Here is a 22388-nt window from a genome sequence, read left to right on the forward strand (position 1 = left end):
GAGCTCTGCTTAATTAGTACTGTTGTGGTCATCCCCAAGCCTGTTAAGGTTTCAGGGAATTCTCATGGCAATAATTCCTTTTTCTGATCCCCACAAAAACAGTCTCACATGATCTCTTCTTTATTCCTCACCTTCACCCTCTCTATCTAATGTGGCACTAAGGGCTATTGTTTCCTCCATTGAAATCTCTAAACCAAAGCTCAAGAGGTTAAGAAACCTACCCATAATTAGTATGTGACAAAGCCAGGATTTAAACCAAGTTTGACTGACACTGAAAACAGATGAATATTTTCACAGAATCTTTACCTTCCAAGAGCCCCTGGGAATGTGTTTGGTATAAAGCAGGATGTGGGACACAGTATCGGACCTTTACAGAAAGATATGGCATATCTGGAAACTCTCCCCCTGCCCCCACCCCGGACCCTTGCCATAAAAAGGGACACCATCTGTGGACTCTGAGAGATAGAGAGGAGAGAGATGATAGAGATGGATGATTGACAGAGATAGAGAAATAGGGAAAGTGCGAAAATGGGGGGCAGGTGATCTTGGACATGACATACAATTGGTTGTGGATGCTAGGAATGCAAGTATAGAGTCTAACAATAACATATAAACGGATGAATGGATGAGTCAGAAGTCCAGCTTTTAAGCCAATGTATAAGTTGGTTTTTTTTTTTTTTTGGTATGCTGTATGGTGGGGGTCACATTTCATTCTTTTTCCATGGTAATATCCCCTTACTGCAAAAACATTTGTTGAATTTTCATTTGTTGGTTTTTCGTTTGTTTGCTTGTTTGGGGAGTGCATGGGCTGGGAATCGAACTTGGGTCTCCCACACGGCAGGTGAGATTCTCTACTGAACAACCCTTGCACCCCCCCTCCCAAAGGTATAAGTTTTGAAAGAACTTTATCAGAAAGTGAAATTTTTACATTAAAAAATAAAACCTCTAGGTCTGAAACAAGTGTATGTGAGTCAGCAGGGGGAAAAGATAAATTATTATTTCATAATATCATAGCCTTAAGAAGTTATTCATAGCTTATACCTTTAAAAATTATTTGAGGGCGGGCCACGGTGGCTCAGCAGGCAAAGATGCTTGCCTGCCATGCCAGAGGACCTGGGTTCGATTCCCGGTGCCTGCCCATGTAAAAAAAAAAATTATTTGAGGTGGTTTATATATATATATATATATATATTTGAATGCTTAAAACAAGGATAAGAGTTAAACTAATAAAAAAGAAAAAGAAGAGAGATGCTTGAACCACAAAGCTATAAATTTCAAAATCATGTGAGCTCATCAGGTTTAAAGTGATGCTGCAAAACTCTAAAGTTGCAGTTCTCAAAAATTGGGATGCCCAAGAATGACCCATAAAGCTTATCAGGAAGCCTGCAGCCCAGGAATCCACATTTTCAATACACACGCCAGGTAATTTACAATCAATGGCCCACAATTTCATCACCATGATCATTTTTAGAATATTTGCATCACTCCAGAAAAAGAAATAAAAAGAAAAACTCATACATCCCACATCCCTTACCCCTCTGTCTCATTAACCACCAGTATTTCAATCTTCCCAATTTTTTACCCTTTATACCCACCCCTATTATTTATTTTTATCCTTTTTTTACTAATCTGTCCATACCCTGGATAAAAGGAGCACCAGACACAAGGTTTTCACAGTCACATGGTCACACTGTAAAAGCTATATAGTTATGCAGTTATCTTTAAGAATCAAAGCTACTGGAACATAACTCAACAGTTTCAGGTACTCCAGCCACTTCAGTAAACTCCAATACACCATAACCTGAAAAGGGATATCTATATAATGCATAAGAATAACCTCCAGGATAACCTCTTGACTCTGTTTGAAATCTAAGCCACTGAAACTATTTGGTCTCATTTCTCTCTTCCCCTTTTGATCAAGAAGGCTTTCTCAATCCCATGATGCTGGGTCCTGCCTCATCCCAGGTGTTCTGTCCCATGCTGCCAGGGAGATTTACACCCCTAGGAGTGCACGTAGAGGGAAGGGCAGTGAGTTTACCTGCCAGGTTGGTTTAAAGAGAGAGGCCATATCTGAGCAACAAAAGAGGTTCTCTATGGGTGACTCTTAGGCATAATTATAAGTAGGCTTAGCTTCTCCTTTGCAGGTATAAGCTTCATAGGGGCAAACCCCAAGGTCAAAGAGTCAGCCTATTGAATTAGTTGTCCCCACTACTTCTGGGAATATCAGGAATTCTCCAGATGGGGAAATTGAATGTTTCCTTTTTTCTTCCCGGTCCCCCAAGGGGGTTCTCAAATACTTTTTATACTCCGCCTAAATCATTCTACTACAGGTAATTTTGATACAAGAGATTTAGCGATCACTCAGGATAAATACTGATATTCAAGAAATTCATGGTATGCTTTTTGAACAACACAATGTTTATCCTCTTAGGAAGCAATGTAAGAAAAGAAATGTTCTTTGAGTGACTTTTCAAAAAGCTCAATCCTCAGTAAAAAAATTAAGGATAGAGTATTATATCACTGCCCTGAGAGGATGTTTCCACTATAAACTTATGAAGTTCAGAACAGATTTGTAGCTTTGTGGTCATCCCACAGTCTTCAGAGATGGATCTTAGAGACCCCAGAAGAACCTACGGTTGTCTTCAGAGTTTCACATCACCCCTAGGAAAGTGGCTTAGTGTGACATCTCTCCACAGAATAAGATCACTCTCTTCCCACCTGGAATGTCACAGACCTAAGAATCACATGTTCCCTTCCCTTCTACTCTTTACCTCCTACCATAGCCCACAATAAATCTCATTCTGCTAAACCCCACTCTACTCTCTGAATGTCTACTGCTCTGCGCTGTCTGCTGGCACCTAGAACCCCATTCTCCACCTCCTCTGTGTCCAAGGGACAGCACCTGGATTACATAAACAGCTCTCTTCCCTGCCAGCTCCTGGCTCCCTTTCTGCAGGGCCACAGGGTGGCACAGGCTTCATTCATTGTTCTGCCAAAGGCCCCAGCTCCCAGTCTACCCTGAAAGACTATCCTCTCCACTTCCAGGAATCATGTTCTTCTGTGCCTTGTCAAGTCCAGGAGGCAACAGTTTCCCACTGATGTTAGCCCTGGGGAAGGCACTTCCCTTGATGGTGGTCTTTTCCTTTGCTCATGCCTTGGTAGTCTCCCTCCTCAATTACCCAGCACCCAGAGCCAAGCTGGGGAAGAGATGGAGCCTGGGAAGAGATGGAGTCTAAGCTACCAAGATAAATAAAAGGACTTAGAAGTCAGACTCACTTCACAGAGGTCCAATGCAACCTCATGTGTGTAGGAGAGGTAGCAATGCTGTTACTGTAAAAAGGGAGCAACTGTAAAACATCATTAGCAAAGTTTCATGCCACAGCTTTTGCAACTTTCTCCTCTTCTGCCTGCCCAGACTGAAAATGAGTAGCGACAATGAAAGCATGCTAAACTTTGTTTTTAAAAGGGTTCAAAAGTAAATACCTAAAGGTGTAATGAATTCTGAATGTAAAACCAGTTGTTACCTGTAAAACTAACAATAATTGTTATTATCCTTATATTTGAACACCTTATCAAGTGCTCTTACATGCATTTTTTCATTTGATGTGTTCTCCACATCAAATTTGGGAAGAAAATGGTATCGTTTCCTTTTATAAGTAGAGAATGAGGCCCTGAGAATTTAAAGGACTTGCTCACAGGCTCTTATAAGAAGTGCAAGCAGATGTTCAGAACTCTGCCCATTGTATAAGCCTAGCTCATGGGAGGAGCATACTGCAGTGCCAGGCCAGTCAATAGATTTCACACTGTAGTCAATTCCCATTGGTTGATAGTGGGGCCAAGAGTTCTGTGTTGAGAAGGATTCTGAAGCTGGGTTTGGATTCAAGAGGGTACTGTATCTTGATTAACAATGACTGGTAAAGTATAAAACAAAGAAACATTAGGAAGTCTCCCACATATCTTCTATCCTTCTATCCTTGGTATAGTGTTTTGAGAGCACAGGCTTGGAGGATTCATAGACCTAGCTGTGCTGGTTTGAAATTATTATGTACCCCAGAAAAGCCATGTTTTCTTCCCTAATCCAATCACATGGGGGCAGATTATTGTTTGGGGTGGAAACTTTTAATTGGATTTTTCCATGGAGATGTGACACACCCAATGTGGGTGTGACTTTTTGATTAGATGGAGATTTGACTCTACCCATTCAAGGTGGGTCTTGTTAGTCTACTGGAGTCCTTTAAAAGGGGAGGCATGTTGGAGAAAGCTTAGATGCTTGGAGAATTGTTGCTTCAGAGCTGACTGAGATCAGATATTTGGAGATAGATGCTTGGAGTGACAACAGAGAGCAAACTCTAGACCTGGATGTTTGGAGGTAGAGGGCCCAGCAGATGCCACCATGTGTTTTCTTCCCATGAGATACTAAGTAAGCCAGAACCCAGAGTTGTGTCATAGAGGAGTTAAGTGAAGTCACACAGATGCTTAGAGAGGTGACTACTGGCATGAGAAGCCAGAAGCAACGGAACCAGGACCAAGGACCAGCAGATGCCAGCCCCATGCCTTCCCATGTGACAGACCTCAGCCTTTCTTGAATCAAGCTTTCTTTCTCTGGGTGCCTTAGTTTGGACATTTTTATGGTCTTAGAACTGTAAACTTGTAACTTAATAAATTCCCTTCTTAAAAGTCATTATATTTCCAGTATATTGCATTCAGCAGCATTTAGCAAACAAATACACTAGGTTAGGACCTGACCCCACCTCTCAACTCAGCCTTCTAAGCTTTAGTCTCGCCTTCCTTGAAAAGGCCACAATTCAACTGTCTCATGGGGTTTCTTTACTTTCCCAACCTAGATTTATTTTCACATGAAAAGAAGCCACCATCTTCATCTAAGAAGATGAACCATGCAGAGAAAAGTATTTATGGCATCCATTCTAGACTTAACAATTCAGTCAAGAAAATAGCAAAGTACAGTAAGGGAAGGACTGTGCTTCAAATCAGGAATCCTGGAGTCTGGCCCAGTATTGCTTTCATAATTTTTTCTAGAGCTATGGAGATTACTGGGAAGAGTTTTCATCACTAAAGTAAGTCAAAGAAAATGCAATCCACTGAAATATTCTGATCACGGAGTATTTATTAGACACAGGCAGGCATGGTTGGTAGCACTTAAGAATTAGCAAGGAACTCTCCAGTGCAATTTATCAGCCTTCTTTAAAAAGATGTTCTATTTGTCAGTCTTGATAAATCCTGTATGAGCTGTGTCATCATAAGGAATCCAGTTAATTTCTCTAAATATGAGTTTCTTAATTTATAAAATTAGATAATTGAAATAAAAGTTTTAAAAATAATAATTTTTATTGAGAAAAGGATTATGAGAACAATTTTTATTGATTTCCCAATTTTCTATAGTGGTATATAGTCTTTAAAATAATAGTAGTCATACACTAATTGAACATCTGTTTGAAAAGTTAGTCTTGCCCTTAGAATCAACTTATTTTTCTCTTATTTGTCCATTGTCTTTGATTTCCTTTTACTTGTTTTAAATGTTGTAAGTTTCTATTTTGTAAGCAGCTTCATTTTCTTTGTAGAATGAAGTGTGTTTGCACTCTGTGTGCGCTTTGTTCATGATAATTATTGAGGTATGTCAGAAAATGCACCATCCTGAAATATACTCTCCTCATGCCTCAAATCCCACCTTTCTTTCAATCCTTTGATTTGTCTTCTCTTTTCCCTTACAAATGCTCTAGTAGGGGCAACGGTTTAGGTCCAAATCTTGGTGCAGATGAGTTGATACAGATTTTCTAGAAGTGACAAGACCCTGTGCAGGGATATGATTCTGAGGGCCTGTTACAGGGAAGCTGCTAAGTTCCCCAGAACCTGGAGAGCTGGTACCAACTGAAAGCTAGAATACAGAAAGACATTCCTCTCAAATCCCTCTTCCTTAAAGCAAAGTTCTTAAAATTAGGTAAGTGTTAACCATTAAAACGGTTCAGTGCTTAAACTTTGCATTATATACATAATCAAAATTTGAAAAAATCTTTATAAGTAAAATCATTACTACCTGGTCAGAAAGAATGCAAATTGAACTCGGGTCTATGATTTTTAATCCTGATCCTTAGCACATTGATAGTTTTGTGTTCTCTTACTCCTTATGTCTGGAAAGATGTGTTTCATAGTGCCTCTAGTCTCATGTATATTTACAACACTCTTTTGATTGTTAAAAATGTCATCTGAGGTCTAACAATAAATAAATGAGTGTGTATGAGTATATACACACATATATATATACATACACATATACACATACATATAAAAATATACATATAAAATGCATATCTCACAGCCCACATATCTTGTTTAAGCAGCATTTTCAGGAAGATTTACAACACTTTGCTTTACAAAAGAAATTTTAAAAAGAGAGAAAATAAAACGAAGCAGTGACTGTTCCCTGGTGCAATTACTGTGTCAAATACTCCCCTAGGGAAAGGAATTTGCTCTTATTGTGGAATAAATTAATATAGAAACCAGACTCCTGCGGTAACTTTTCTTTATCCCCAGGCAGTATTTTCCCACTACTTGCTCTCAAAATTCACTTTTGGCGATACACATATGGGAGGTTGGAAATAGCTAGAAATTATATGCTTGAATTTTAAATATATTCCCATTTCCATAAAAGTTAGCAACTCCCCAAAATATGAGGGAGCGCACAATCCTTTAGAGATTGCCTGCCCCAGAAATGGACTGCTTGTCTTCTTCCGCAGGAAGTGAAAGAGTTTCCACAAGCAGTCCTTTCAACCTCTACTAATCAGGATTTCTGTCCCAGCTGCTGCCACTTGCCCAGAAAATGTGGAAGGACAAGGTCCATTGCACTGCAAGAAAAATGCAGAAATGGCCAAGCTTAGTTAGTCCTTTTTCCAAACCCCACAACTCAGTATTCACTGGGTGCCTTCACTACCCAAACTGCTAACACAAGCCCTGTGTGATTCCTAATTAGGCGTTAGCTGTTCAATTAATACCCCATTAGCCTCATACTCTATTAACTTTAAACCAATGGATTAATTTCCTTTCACTTCAGCCATATTATGAAAGGATATAACAATAGCTGATAATTCATGTCAGCTGAAACTCACGCTAAGCTAATCTTAAATAAACAACCTAAGAGCAGTATATGTAAAATTGATTAGGGTAGGTCTTAACCAAATTCCAGAGCAAAGAAAGGCCTTTAAAAGGAGGTTATTCAGGGGGGAAATAAGGAATATATGGTGCAAACAAATATTAGGCATGGAAATGAAGCTATATTCTTTGTTAACCTTCATGATGTGAGATTTTTTGCCTTGCTGATGTATTAGTTCAAGTCATTTTGTAGCTCTCTCATGGGCAGAAATGTCTGTCCTTAAGTGAAAAAAGTACATCAAAACATAGCAACAGCTGTCATTTACTGAATCCTTACTTTGTGCCAGGCTTCAATCTAAGTGCTTCATACGTTTTAACTAATTTAATCCACATAGCCCTGACAGGCAGTTATCATTACTATCTCCATTTGACAGAAAAGAAAACTGAGGCATAAAGACCATAGGCATCCTATATTATGCAAAGAATCGAGACCAAGCAGTCCCTCCAGGTAGCTCTGTGACCTGCACAATGGAACACTGTCTATTAGAAGGATTTTTAAATGCCAACATATTTAATAATGATTACTATTATCTCCCATTTATTGAGCATTTTTCTGCTCCTTTGTTAAGTATGTGTGCATGTGTGTGTGCATGAAAGCATAGTGTATCCACATGATTTCATTTGTAGAACGATGCTAACTCTTGCACACACAAATGAAACAATAGTGGCAGGATAATGAACTGGTTAAAACAGACTCTGTGGAGTTAGACTCTCTCGGATCAAATCTTAGCTCTGCACCACTAGCTGTGTGACCTCACACAAATTACTTGGCCTCTCAGCCTTATCTATAAAATGAAGATGATAATAGCACCTACTTGATGGGATGGTTGTGAGGATAGAAGGAGATAATCTGAAGAAAGTGCTTAGAACAGGGCCTGGTGCATAGTAGAAATTAAATAAGTGTAATTATTTTCCTCTGTTGACAAAGGAAAGATTATTGCAGTCAATAGGTAGACAGACCTGCATGACTGCTCCACTAAAAATATAACTGGTTGGATTGTGAGTTTACACTGATAAGCGTTAAGAGACAGGAGACTTTTCTTTTTATGGGGTTAAGTTTGATTTGGTAGGACTTCTCAAAGAGCACATTTTTTCACTCTGTCCCTGGTATTCTCTATAAATCACATGAACTAAAGGTGACAAATTCAATGAAGGATGGGGAAAGGTCACAGAAAAACAGAGAGGAATACAAAAAGCGTTTTCTAATTCTAAGAGATTCAAAATCATTTTCCCTAAAATGAATATTGAGGCATTGTGTTCTTTTCTATTAATTTTTGTTATAAATAATACATTCTCATTGTAAAGGATTTAGAAAGCAAATAAAGGTACAAAAATAACCTCCATAGTCTTACCACTATTAACTTGTGTTCAGGCAGTAAGCATTGGCCTGGCCATAGCAACTGAGGTTAGAAGGCATTCATTCTCTTTGGTTTGTGCCCTGCTGCAACAATTGTTCAATGTTCTGAACATGACTCCTATAATTGTTTGTGCTTCATTCTTGTGTGTTTATTTTTAATAACATTAGAAATATGTTGAATATGAGTTCATTCAGATGTTTAAACTATTTTTATCATTTATATAATGAATTTTTCATATCGTTAGACATTCTCTGAAGACATCATTTTGAAATCATCTACCAGTAATGCGATAGAACAGATACAGCATGATTTATTTAACCATTCTCCTACTGTCCAATGTTCATGTGGTTTCCAATATTTTGTTATTATAAATATCTTTGCACACAAAACCTTAAGTAGTTAATGTGTTGCAATTTGAAGCACAAATTTACTTACATGGCAAAACAACATTTCAATTTTAGAACCAGCTGTCATTTCTCTAAATCATTGAATTATTTGGTATGTTTGTGGGGAGTCTACCACTAGAAATGAAATTAACATCAACTTTACATTTACCATTAAATATATATGTGTAAAAAGTCCTATAGTGGTATATTGCTATACAATTATATCACTATTATTATTTGTAGTAATAGTAGTTGTAATATCAGCTGCTGCTATTGCAAACTCTCTAGTTCCTGTCTTGACTTTCAGGCTTTTAGGACTTTTAAGTTTTCATAACAGACTTATTCCTCACATAAAGAACATTATTACACAGCTTTATCTACCTTCAAATACCCTTTATTACCTATTCTTGTCCTGACCCTCAGAGATCCCATTACTGCAAAACCCCAGATTGTGGCATAACAAGGACTTGAACACATCTCATTAAAGACCTGGTCTGGTAAGAGAATAAAAGAAAGTAAATGGTCTGTATTTTGCTGCCCAGCATACATTACCCCTCTTGATGAACAGCAGTACCCTGAATTTCCATCCCATTAACATCAGTGTGGCTTGTTCCCTGAATTTCCATCCCATTAACATAGAGGGGTGGGTCCCGTGAAGGCTACAGCCACTCATAATACACTCACCCCAGCCATAGTGATCGGTTCAGGATGGCATACATCTCAAAGTGAGTCTAAGAGACCCAGTATTTTTCCAGGAATGCCAGAAGGGGCCATCACTTTTCCTCTGGATTTGTTGGTATGAAGGTCTAGAACTACTGGCATCCTCCTGATACCATAAGTGGAGGGGGGGAGGGAGCCTAGAATTACCTAGAAACCATTATGTGTATCCTGAGCACTATACAAGGTCAAGAAGAGATGGAAGGAAACCAGGCCAAACTTGTAGTCCTATAAAGATGGCAGACTAAAGATAACCTGAAAACCCTCTTATTTTCCAAACTCACATAGAGAGAAAAAAAATAGAGAAAGATAGATGATAGATAGACAGACAGATAGATATAGATAGAAATACAAAGAAAGTCAAATTAGAAGTTACCATACTTATTCTCAATCCTATGAAATCAACTAGGCCAAACATAGTAGAGTAGTAGAAAATGGGTAAAGATCCCTGTATTAATTTGTTAAAACTGCCAGAATGCAATAAACCAGAAATGGTACAGCTTTTATAAGGGGGATTCATTAAGTAGCAACTCTATAGTTCTAAATCTATAAAATGTCCAAACTAAGGCATCCAAGGAAAGACACCTTGATTCAAAAAAGGCCAATGGGTCAGGAACACCTCTGTCAACTGGTAAGGCACATGGCTGGCATCTGCTAGCAACTTTGGCTTCTCCTTTCAAAAAAGCTCTCCCAGGGACACTTCCTTTCTTCATCTCCTAAGGTCTCTGACTATATGAGCTCTGTCTTCCCTGCAGCTTTTTCCAAAATGGTTCCCTCTTAAAGGGCTCCAGTAAGCACCTACCTTCAATAGGTGGAGACACAACTCCTCGGAAAGCACTGGTGCTGGTTTGAAAGGATTTATGTACCCTAGAAAAGCCATATTTTAATCCTAATCAATCTTGTGAGGGCAGCAGTTTCTTCTAATCCCTATTCAGTACTACAGGTTGGAAACTTGATTAGGTTATCTCCACAGGGATATGACTCAATCAATTGTGGGTATTAAACTTGATTAGATGGAGATGCATCTCCACCCATTCTACATGGGTCTTGATTAGTTTACTGGAATCCTATAAAATAGGAGACATTTCTGAGAGAGTTCCTTTTGAGAACAAGGAGAGAGACAGAGAAACACGACAAGAATGAGAGAACCACAGAGTCCACTAGCCAGCGACCTTTGGAGATGAAGAAGGAAAAGGCCTCCTGGAGAGAAAGCTAGCAGATGCTGCCATGTTTGCCATGTGCTCTTCTAGCTGAGAAAGAAACACTGAATGTTATCAGTCTTCTTGACACAAGGTATCTTTCCCTGGATACCTTAGATTGGACATTTCTATAGACTTGTTTTAATTTGGACAATTTCATGACCTTAGAACTGTAAACTAGCAACTTATTAAATTACCCTTTTAAAAAGCTATTCCATTTCTGATATGTTGCATTCCAGCAGCTAGTAAACTAGAATAGCACCTAATAAAAAAATTCCTACCCATAATTAGGTAGGTCACATCTCCATGGAAACAACTTAATCAAAAGATCTCACCCTATAATATTGAATGAGGATTAAAGAACATGGCTTTTCTGGCATACACAACAGTTTCAAATCAGCACAATCCCCAAAGGTGAGCTCAAATCCCCCTGGTCAAGCCACCTCGGGAATAACGATTTAGTTAATGGTCATCATGTATGTGAACCCCATCCCTGTCTTTCTCAATGGTCAAAGGGAAGCCTCAGGTCATGGGGAAGAGTAACCACTACTACAGATGGAATTGAAGATGGGTTTGTAGAAAAGAAGGTTGTTGGCCATTGCAGACGAAAACCATTCTTTTACCCTGATAAGAAGACATCTGTTTAGTTACCAAATGACATAATTTTTAGTACTTTCAAGCAAGTGGATTTTATGCTGACTCTCATGTCTTATCTTTGCCATATGTTAATGAGATTGACAGTACATGAGATAATCAATTCTTTTCAGCAGCTTGTATCCTAAATGTTATGTTGGTCATCTTAATTATAAGCTTAAATATCAGCCTGGTGATGGATTCCCCTTTTAACTTTTCTCTCTTATAAAGAGCAACATTGGGAAATCAAAATCCAACCCACATAGATTTTTCAATACTTAGTGAAAGTTAGTAATGGCACAGTTGTAGCTGAGCTGGCATTTAAACACATAATCTGCTGACCTTGAATTCCAAAGCAATTTCTTGTCCCTTAAAAATCTGGAACATATGAAAAATTATATTAGCATCAATTATTTTAATGATTTTTGTTAAAATTTATCTTTCTCAATTTTGGTGCATTGGTATTATAGCCCAGGATTCCTTTTAGTCTCATGTCTCTTCATTACTATTCATTGAAAGTATCTGCTACTTCAATAAACCCAGAATAACTTTTTATTACATATTCATAAGTATTACTTTTAAAGGTTTGCAGCCACTTCCAACTTCATTGAAAATAATAATTTGTGCTTCAGAGTAATGTAAGTGACATCTCAGAATGGGCTAAAGTAATGAATCAGGATGGACTTCAAATCACCTTAGCAAGGACCTCTGCTTCCCAACTCTGAAACAGAACATCTCCTTGTCCCTGCAGAATCAACAGTGCTGTTGACTGTTCTTTATCCCCAGAATAAAGAACACAGATGACGGCTTCAGTTCAAAGCAGAAATCTGGGGTCCTTGGCCAGGTTTTGGGAATTTTACCAATCCCCTGAAGCAGTATGCAAGATTTTGTGTGTATTCATGGAGGGGGGGCAGGGATAAATTATTTTAGCGAGAAAGTCTATAAGTAACACCAGATTCTCAAAGGAGACTGTCATGAGGATGATGATGATGATCCTTTTAGCCTATGAATTAATTGTAGTCTAAGAAATGAAATTTTATATGGATTTGCTTCAAAGAGTCATGGGATGAAGACTGGGGGGTGGGTGGTAAATGGAAATATAATTGGCTGTGAATTAATAATTATTGAAGTTCCTTTGAGTAGATAGAGTATATAGGCCCATGAGGCCTGGTCGGGAAAGTCTTTCAGAACCAATTGGTGCATCTCAAGTCAACAAGAGACCATTTTAAAAAGTGCTGCTACTAAGGACATGATCAGAAAAATGCTGCAATAGTTTTAACATATCATGCATAGCAACAGCCAACTGCAGCCTAAAGGTGACTCATACACAAATGATCCCAGGCACTCAAGGCTTTCCGTTCCCACTTCACTCAAGAAGTAGGCAGTCACACAAGTCAGACTCAGAAACCCTGGCACCAAAGGTGACCCAGATTTGGCCTCTGCTCAAGTCAATACCCCATAGTGACCTAGGACGCTCTCAAGACAGGACTGAGCTGTCTATTTGGAGGCCCACCAAAGAAACCACCTAGCTCCCCCTGAGAATGTAAGGCTGGGGTCAAAACCACCCAAAGCTCCACTCTGGAAACTGGCCTAGATGCAGCCTTTGCTCTGGCCTGCCTGGGCACTATTTCTCACAACTCACCTTCCAACCTTGTCCCCATCCATCACCAGCCTCTCTCTTTCTGGGTTGGTTTCTGGTCTACAGTCTTCATCTTTCTAACCTGGTCACTTCTTCAGTTAGCCTTCATGTGGGCATTTATTGATTCAGGTGGCAAATTTATAACAGATACTCAAAGACCCTGATTAGAAGCTAGGCAGTTACAAAGAAAACGGCACAGTCCTCTGTCACCGACAAGCTCATGGAACAGACCTTGGATACCTGAATATTTAGCTTTAAGAGCATCAGGCCAAGCCCTGAAGTAGCCCACTGTGCCTGACAATATTAAGATAATATCTGCCTAAGGGTCTTTACTACTAGGAGGACATTTTCATGCTTTCTGAATTATACTCCTAATTTAATTCACACTACCAAGCAGGCTGGTCAGAAACCAACTTTCCTATCCTGCCCCAAGAACTATGTAATGTCTCCATAAATAACCACTCCAATGCTTCTGAAATACATCACTTGAAAAAAAAAGTCAAGATGCCTAAAAAATTTAAGAGGAATATAAACTGGCAGGGAATTCAAACCCTACTGTATTTTACACCCACCACTGAATGACTTTGAGAGAACTGTATTTTGTTAACACCTGCTAAGTGCCTAGCCCTGTGTTTTGTACTCTACACTTCTCATTTAATCTTAGCAACAATTTGGTGAAATACTCATTTCTCTGAGGACATGGAAAAACTAAAACTTCCACAGAATAATTGTTACATTAGTCACATTTGATTTCCACATTCTGTGTCTCTTCTTTCTATGTCTTCTCCATCTTATTTCTTCTTTTCTTTTTTTTTTTTTTTTAGGTACAAAAACTCTTATGCTTTCTCCCTCCTCCCACATCAAAATCAACTTTAAGGAAAGACTTTTAACAATCACGTACACTTCAATATGCATTTTCATTCTCTGTGAGACTTCTCCCAAGCCTTTTAAAACTCTAACTTTCAATGGAAAACAAATTGATTCCTTACTAAAAAGTTCCAGATGTGGCAGTTAATAGCTGAAATTATAACTTAGAAATAGCCAAAACATCTTCCCAGAATCTTATTTGATCCATGGAGTGATTTAAAGGAAAGGGTATTCGACAAATAAGAAAAGGAAAACCAATTAAAAGCCAAAATCTCACTACCTGGTTCTCTCCTTCATCTGGTCTCCTTTATCCATTGGTATAAGCTGCTTTCTTTCCTTTTTTTTTTTTTAAAGTTTTATTCACATACCATATAATCCATCCTGAGTGTACAATCAATGGTTCTTGGTGAAATCACACAAATTATGCATTCACCATTTCTTCCAACATTTACATTTCTTCCAAAGAAAAAAAATACCATGCCCCTTAAATCCCCCTATTAGTGACTCAGCTTTGGAACAGTGCCTTTGTTACAATTAATGAAAGAATATGACAATTCTGTTAACATTGACCTGAGTTTACATTAATTCTATTTTTCCCATGTAACACCCTGTTATTAACACCTTGCAATAGTTGTGTACATTTGTTCTAATTCATGTAAGAACTTTCTTACATTTATACGATTAACCACCTTCATTGTCCACTCTTGGTTTCACTAAGTTATACAGTCCGAGTTTTTATCCTCTAACTTTCCCTCTGGTGACCTACACAACGCTAGCCTTCCTCTTCCAACCACAGTCATACTTGGCTTTGATAATTACTCTGACAGTATTGTACTGCCGTCACACAGTATTGTGCTATCCATTCCTGAAACTTTACAATCAACTTGAACATTCTGTACTCCTTAAGCATCAATTGTACAATCTCTGCCCACTGTCTATCTCCTGATAACCTATGATTTTGAATGTAACCCTCAAAGTTTGCTTATTATACTTAGTTCATATTAGTGAGGCCCTACAATATTTGTCCTTCTGTTTCTGGCTTATTACACTCAATATAATGTTCTCAAGGTTCATCCACATCTCTGCATGCCTCATGACTTCATTCCTTTCTGCAGCCGCAAAATAGTCCATCATATATACACACCCACATTTTGCCCTTCTGCTCGTCAGCTGATGGACCCTTGGACCACCTCCATCCATTGGCAATCATGAATAATGCCGCCACAAACATCAGTGTGTAAATGTTTATTTATATCCCTGCTTTCAGTTCTTTCAATCCCCTAGTAATGGGATTGCTAGGTCATACAGCAATTGTATACAAGGAACTGCCACACCTTCCAGAAGAGTTCCTCAATTCTACTTCCCTATCAACAGTAAATAAGTATACATCTTTCTCCACATCTTCTCCAGCACTTGTAGTTTTCTGTTTATTTTTTCAAACAGTTTTATTCACACACCATACAATCCATCCCAACTGTACAATAAATGGTTCCTGGTTTAATTACATACTTATGCATTCACCACTATAATCTATATACGAACATTCCCATTTCTTGCCTTCTTGTTTTACTAGGTCTCCAGCATGATCTCTACAGGATAATTATTTCTACAATTTCACCTAAACTAAGTTCCCAGCATAGTGATTGTCTCCCAGGAGCACATTCACTTAAAGGTGTGCATCAAACTTCTCAAATAGGACTTGGAGACAATATGTAGTCTAAGAAAATCTGCTCAATATTATATTTTATATTTGGACAATGAAAACACAGCTATTATTTTCATAGCACAGAAACTAAATTCCAAAAAAAAAAATGCATTAGTTGGTGAAGATACACAGAAGTCATCGATTTTTGATGGGGATGCTGGAGGTGAGGGGATGGTAATAAGGTACGTATCAAAATCTCAACAATGAGGAAAGAGAATTTTGAAGGAAAGTTGAGAACCACTCGCTTGGTACCTCTCAGTGCTCAATTTACATAACGAATGAGTAAATAAATAAATCTGCCTAATTTCCAATCATCCTCTTGGTAATAGTTCCTCTATAGCCCTTTAACTAAACCTTATGCAACCCCAGAGGATCTAGCACTGGTGATCTTAATCACAGGTAGGCATTGACTCATTAGAGCTCATCCTGTACAATTGTTTAAGATCACAGAGGATATTTGAGCTTCTGTTGGAGCCATTACCCTACACATAGAGAAAGCTGAACTGCTGTGCCTAATCTCAAGATCCATATCCAATGCAGCCAGTGCAATCTACCATGCTGTGTTGGAGACCTGAAGGGCTGACTTGAATTTTTATGACCCAGGTGCACTGGAGCCATGACAACAGTATACAAACTAGGTTCCCTCTACAGCTCAGCAGCTTCAAGCTTGCATACTTAGATAGTAAATTGATGTGTTTCTCTGTGAAGTCTCTGTTTTAATCTCTTCCAACTGGGCCCTGATGAAACACCTTTCCACCAGCAACCTAGCCACGAGTTCCCCAGCAGTGGCAATGTCAGGAAAGAACATTTAGTGACACCTAGGCATCTGGGTCATTTCTCACAACCAGCTTAGGGGGGCCTCCTTCTCTAGCGACTCCATAGAAATACCAGGAGGGCCAATTTCTGTTCAGAAGGTTGTGCTAGTTTGAAACTGTTATGTACCCCCAGAAAAGCCATTTTCTTTCAATCCTGACCTATGTCAGGAAAAATTCTCTTTCCCCTCATTGTTGAGATATTGATACATACCTTATTACCAAAGAGTGCAACCTTTGATTAGATTGTCTCCATGGAGATTGATCTACTCAACTGTGAGTGTGGCCTTTTGATTAGATGGAGATGTGACTCCGCCCATTCAAGGTGGGTCCTGATTAGTTTACTGCAGTCCTTAAAAGGCGGAAACATTTTGAAGAAAGCAGTTGCTTCAGAATCTACATGGACTCAGATATTTGTAAATGCAGAAGCCCCAGGTATGCCAAGAGCTGAGAGAGCCGACAGAAGCTAACAGGAACCAGAGCTGAGCAGATGTTGCCATGTGCCTTTCCATGAGATAGTAAGATAAGGGATGAAACCCAGTGTTTTCGTATGAAAACTGAAAGAAAAATAGAGGATAAAGACTGAGACAGTATAATTTAGGAATGCCTAGAGTGGTCAGTGATGGTCATTAAATGTACAAATGAAAAAAACATTTTTGAATGACGGAGAACAAATGAATGTAAATAGCGCACAGTGTTGAAAATAGATGATATATGGGAAAAGGTACAGTCAAGGCAAGCTAGGGTCTATAGTGAACAGTAACACTGTAATATGCCTCCACTGAATGTAACAAAGGCATTATGCCAAAATTAAATGTCAACAGGCAGTGAAATGGGAAAGGGGTAGGGATTCTTTGTGGAAGAAAAGGAAATGTCTTCAGATAGATTATGGTGGTGAAAGCATGTCTATACACTTAGGTTGGATTGTATGATGTGTGACTAAAACTGTTTAAAAATGAACAGAGAGAAATAAGTGCTAAAGGGAACATGGAAAAAGAGATCTACCTATTCACTGCGAGTAGGGAAAATGAGAGGTACAGCCTTAGGAAGGGCAGTGTGGTGGTCCCGCAGGAGACTAGGGATGGGGGTGCCATATGATCTTGAAAACCCGTTATTCAGTATATACCTGGAGGAACTGAGTGTGGAGACACAACACGAATGGACATCTGCACGCTGGTGTCTATGGTGGAAGTGTTCACAATCCTCAACGGGATGGACGTGGCCTCAGGGTACAACAAGTGAGGAATGGAAGGGGGAACTGTGGCGTATACATACAAAGGACTACTGACCAGCCGCAAGAAGGAATGAAGTTGTGAGCATGCAACTAGATGAATAAACATATGTTGAATGAAATGGCAGAAACAAAAAGACAAATATTATCATGCCTCACTCATATGGACTAACTATAATATACAAACTTGGAGAACTGAAGTCGAGAGCAAGGGTTATCAGGTTGGGGTCTATTGTAAAGGGTCCTAGATTATAAGCTCTTACAGCAGTCACATATATTCATGATCTGTAACTGTTATTTCTAAATTCTGAGATACAGAGCTGTTTGTTTATAACCTGGTTGTTCTCAGAAACTCCAGGTATTTATGTGACATCTAAGACTCAGAATTAGAGCCCTGAAACTATGAAAGTCAGCAGTATCCCATACAGGAACTCTTTAAAAAGTTGAAAAAGGGATCTGAGTTTGAATAGAGATATGATTGAAGCTGATCTGGATAGTACTAGGTTAAATCAGAATACAGGGTAAGGGATGATATTGTCCATATTTTAAAACGTCAACTTCTGTGTGAGACCAAAGGGAGAGATGTTTATTTGGAGCAAAATTTATAGTTTGGGTAGTGAATTTCCTAATTTCACTTGTATGTTGACCAAAAGGGGAAAGAGAGAAATGAGGAAAAAATAAAGTGTCAGTGGTGAGAAATTTCAAACAGAGCCAAGGGCTTATCTTTGAGGTTATTCTTTTGCAGTGTATAGATAACCCTTTAGTTTATGCTGTATTGGAGTAGCTAGAGGGAATTACCTGAAACTGTTGAACTGTGCTCCTGTAGTCTTTTTTCTTGAAGACAGTTATATAAAGATATAGCTTTTTCAATGTGACTGTGTGATTGTGAAAACCTTATGTCTGATGCTCCTTTTATCTAGGGTACGGACAGATGAGTAAAAAATATGGCTAAAAAATAAACAAATAATGGGGGGACAAAGGTTAAATTAAATTGGAGAGATTGAAATATTGGTGGTTAATGAGAGGGAGGGGTAAGGGATATGGAGTGTATGAGATTTTCCTTTTTTATTTCTTTTTCTGGAGTGATGCAAATGTTCTAAAAAATGATCATGGTGATGAATACATAACTATGTGATGATATTGTGAGCCACTGATTGTACACCATGTATGAAATGTTCATATGTTAAGAATGTTTGTATGTTTGTATATTAAGATTTATCAATAAAAATAGTGAAAAAAGAAAACAAAGTCAGTGTTTTGCCCTGGAGTAGCTAAGGCAGGACCCACAGAAGCTTAGAGAGGAAGCCACTGGAATCAGAAGCTGGAAGCAACAGAACCCAGAACAAGGACTAGCAGATGTCAGCCACACACCTTCCCATGTGACAGAGGAAACCTGGACACCATCCAGCCCTTTCTTTGGAATCAAGTTCTCTTTTCTGGATGCCTTAGTTTGTACATTTTTAAGGCCTTAGAATGTAAGCTTGTAGCTTAATAAATCCCCTTTATAAAAGCTAACCCATGTCTTCTATCTTGCATTCCAGCAGGTTTAGCAAATTCAAACAGATGGGGTGAATGGCCAAGGGGCTCACCTGGAAGCACAACTGGGGTTAATTCTTTCTGGGTTTTGTTTTGTTTTCCTGGGAATCCAGAGGCAGAGCTGGATGAAGGGATGTGATCTGCAAACAGCCAGATTGGTTGTTCACCCACTGCCTAGGAGGGGACTGATCTGTTATAGACAACCAGGTGGGGTAGATTGCCACCTTCTATGGCAGGTTGAGAACAAGGAGCCTAGAGAAGGCAAGGCCCAAGAGATTGCATTTCCAACAGCTCCCAAGTGATGCTTCTGCTGCCATTCAGTAGACTGTACTTGAAGTGGTGAGGCAATATAACATACCAAATCATACAGACGGCTTACCCCTAAGCAGTGGGGAATGGAGAGGGGAGAGGGCAGCAGGAGAAAAGTAGGAACATACATTTTATATTTTACGCTGCATGTCTATATTTTTCTGATTGTGTCCTATCTTCATAACTGAAAAAAAGTCAAATGTATAATCTTTTTTAAAAAAGAAAAGAAAAGAAACAGAACAAGCTCTGAGTTTTTTCTCATTACGAAGTCAGTGTTCTCTCAGTTCCTGACCAGGGTATGGCTAGGGAGTTCTGGGACATTGCCACCTGATACTCAAGCACCTGGGAACTAGGAGGGTTTTTATGAGCAGAAGAATTTACCACACTTGTGAATAGATGATACTTAGAGCTGTGCCTCAAAATTCATGAAGCATGGGTGGCCACAGGCCAAGTGGGCCCAAAGCCATGGGATAACCATGGTATAATTCCCTGGATGGACACAGATTTAGGTAGGGGCCAGTTAACATGCACAATTTAACTGGCAAATAATTTAAAACATTATTTATATTTAAAAACATGGATGTTTTAAGTAGCAGAATGCAAAAACTAAACACATTTTTCATTTAAAATAGATGTTTAAAAGAAAATCTTTCTTTGTACTCCAGGCACCCCTCTCTCCTGTGATTTAGGGCATCTTAGTAGAAAAGTTGGGAAAATATTGACTTCCATGAAGCACTGTGTGGCTCAGACTAATGATCCCACAGCTATCTTTGGAGATACAGACACAGAAAACTGTCTCAGCAACAGTAGCATTCCCCTAAAACTGAAACAGCCATTTAGTCATCTATGGTCAGTTTGATGTTCCTACTTAGTGACACTATTCAGCCCTACTAGCTTATATTTCCAATTATACTAAACATCACCATCCACTTGTCCCACAAATATGACCTGGCTACAATTAAATTCATTTTCAAAAAGTCCTTGGCTCTATACCTGACCCTTTCCAAACTTGCTCCACTTCTCACATTCAGCTTACCTCCTTTTATCTCTAGGGAAGCTAAGCATTTCTCCCCCAGCTTTTATTCTCCTTTGTCTACAAGATCCAGTCTCTAAATACTGTCATTTTGGATTCCTCTCCCCACCTTGGTTCAGCACTCATCTTCTCTCACCTGGACTATGCAATGGCTTCCAAGCCGTCTTGTCTCAATCTTTTCCCATCTCGATATTCCCACCACACAGCAGCTCTGGAATGATCTTCCTAAAACATGAACTCGGTCATGTTAGCTCTGGTTTAATAGCTTTAGCTGACTCCCACCCTTCCTTCTGGATCAAATCCAAACATCTAAGCCAAGATTTATAAAAGGCCTGTTATAATGTGGCCACCTTCTTGCCTCATACCCTAACCACTTTCCACAGTACCCTTCTCGTTTGTCATTCTCTGGCCATACCTTGTCCCAGGGCTGCTACTTTGCACGTGGCATTCCTTCTGCTAGAATGACTTTTGCACCTTCTCCATATGACTAAATGCACTGTCCTCCAAAGCCCAGTTTAATTGTCACATGCTTTACGAAACATGTTGCAAGCATGTGACACTACTCATTTCCAGTAGCAGGGGTGGGGACCGAGGGAACAGATAGATTTCTGGCAAGAATTCAAGATAAGAAAATTGGATAAGTCTCCAAATCCCTAAAAAAAAACCAAGTTTTCAAAATTTCAAAATGCTGTGAAAGAATTCCCAAGACATGAAAGTATAAAAGAAGTAGAAGTTTAAGTGATATGATAGAATTGCCTTGCTAGTACACATCAGATCTCCAATACTTGTGTCAACACAATCCAGTGCCGTGTTGAATTGGAATATAAATATTTCTGGTACATGTCATGTCTCCCTAAACAAATTGTAAGTTCCTTGTGGGCATAAACTATGTTTTTATGTTAACTTTCTGGGTCTAATTCTGTCCTTTTAAAAATGAGAATTCCAATAAATACTTCATGACCAAAGATTGGCTGTATACATGTGTGTCTATATACGCTAGCTAATTTTTTTTCTCTTACACTTTGCCTACAGCTTTCATTTAAAATATGGAAAGAGATTGGGATGGATCTGAGTATCTAGGGGTGTGTTGGAGTTCTCTGTGTAGGGGTTGTATCATTTTTGTAATTCAAAATATCCTATAAATTTTAAAGTATTACAAAATAAAAAGTTTTTTAAAATGGCAAGACCTGGAACCATTAGGGTTTGCAAACAAAACAGGAATAATAGGGCTGTATCATTCTTACATGGGTTTTGCTTTTGGTCCTGCCGGAGGCAGGGGGATGGCTTAGTTAACTCCTCCAGCAACCTTCCGGCCCTGTGGTTTCACTTTGCATTTTCCCCATGTGAGAGACCATGTTGGTGACTACATAACTGAAGACTGAAGCTCCACTGGGGATTGGATCTGGCATCTAGAAACCGTACTGGTGAATCTAAGGTATGTTAATGTAGATAATTTTCACCTTATAAATAGCATTCCATAATGTGTTTCTTGCCTGAGGGCATCTTTTGGTTGGAGTGCAGTACAATCAGGACCCGGTTTACAACTTAAAAAGGAAAACAGAATATGAGGAGTATAAAATGTTATGTAGCTTTTTCGTTCATAGGCTCATGTTCATTGAAAGAGCTAGTGGTATGTCCGGGGAAAGCGGGGTTGTAAAGGAGAAATTCTGAGGTTACTTAAGCACTCTGTAGGTTCTTCGTTATGAAACTGGTATGGTTTCAAAATCAAAAGCTAATTAGTCCAAGTACTCTCACCTGAGATAAAAGGTCTACCTGTGCCATTTTTGTTGACATTGAAT

General features: G+C 38.9%; 1 long non-coding RNA gene across 1 annotated transcript; it reads left to right on the top strand.

Moving 5' to 3' along the window:
* The first annotated feature begins 4526 nt into the window (after positions 1-4526).
* On the top strand, positions 4527-12274 carry LOC143655190 (uncharacterized). Its single transcript, XR_013162099.1, has 3 exons — positions 4527-5075; positions 9332-9405; positions 12090-12274. It is a non-coding gene; the product is annotated as an uncharacterized LOC143655190 (long non-coding RNA).
* Positions 12275-22388: the final 10114 nt, after the last annotated feature.

This window comes from Tamandua tetradactyla, chromosome 14 (genome assembly GCF_023851605.1).
Source record: "Tamandua tetradactyla isolate mTamTet1 chromosome 14, mTamTet1.pri, whole genome shotgun sequence".
Taxonomy (NCBI): domain Eukaryota; kingdom Metazoa; phylum Chordata; class Mammalia; order Pilosa; family Myrmecophagidae; genus Tamandua; species Tamandua tetradactyla.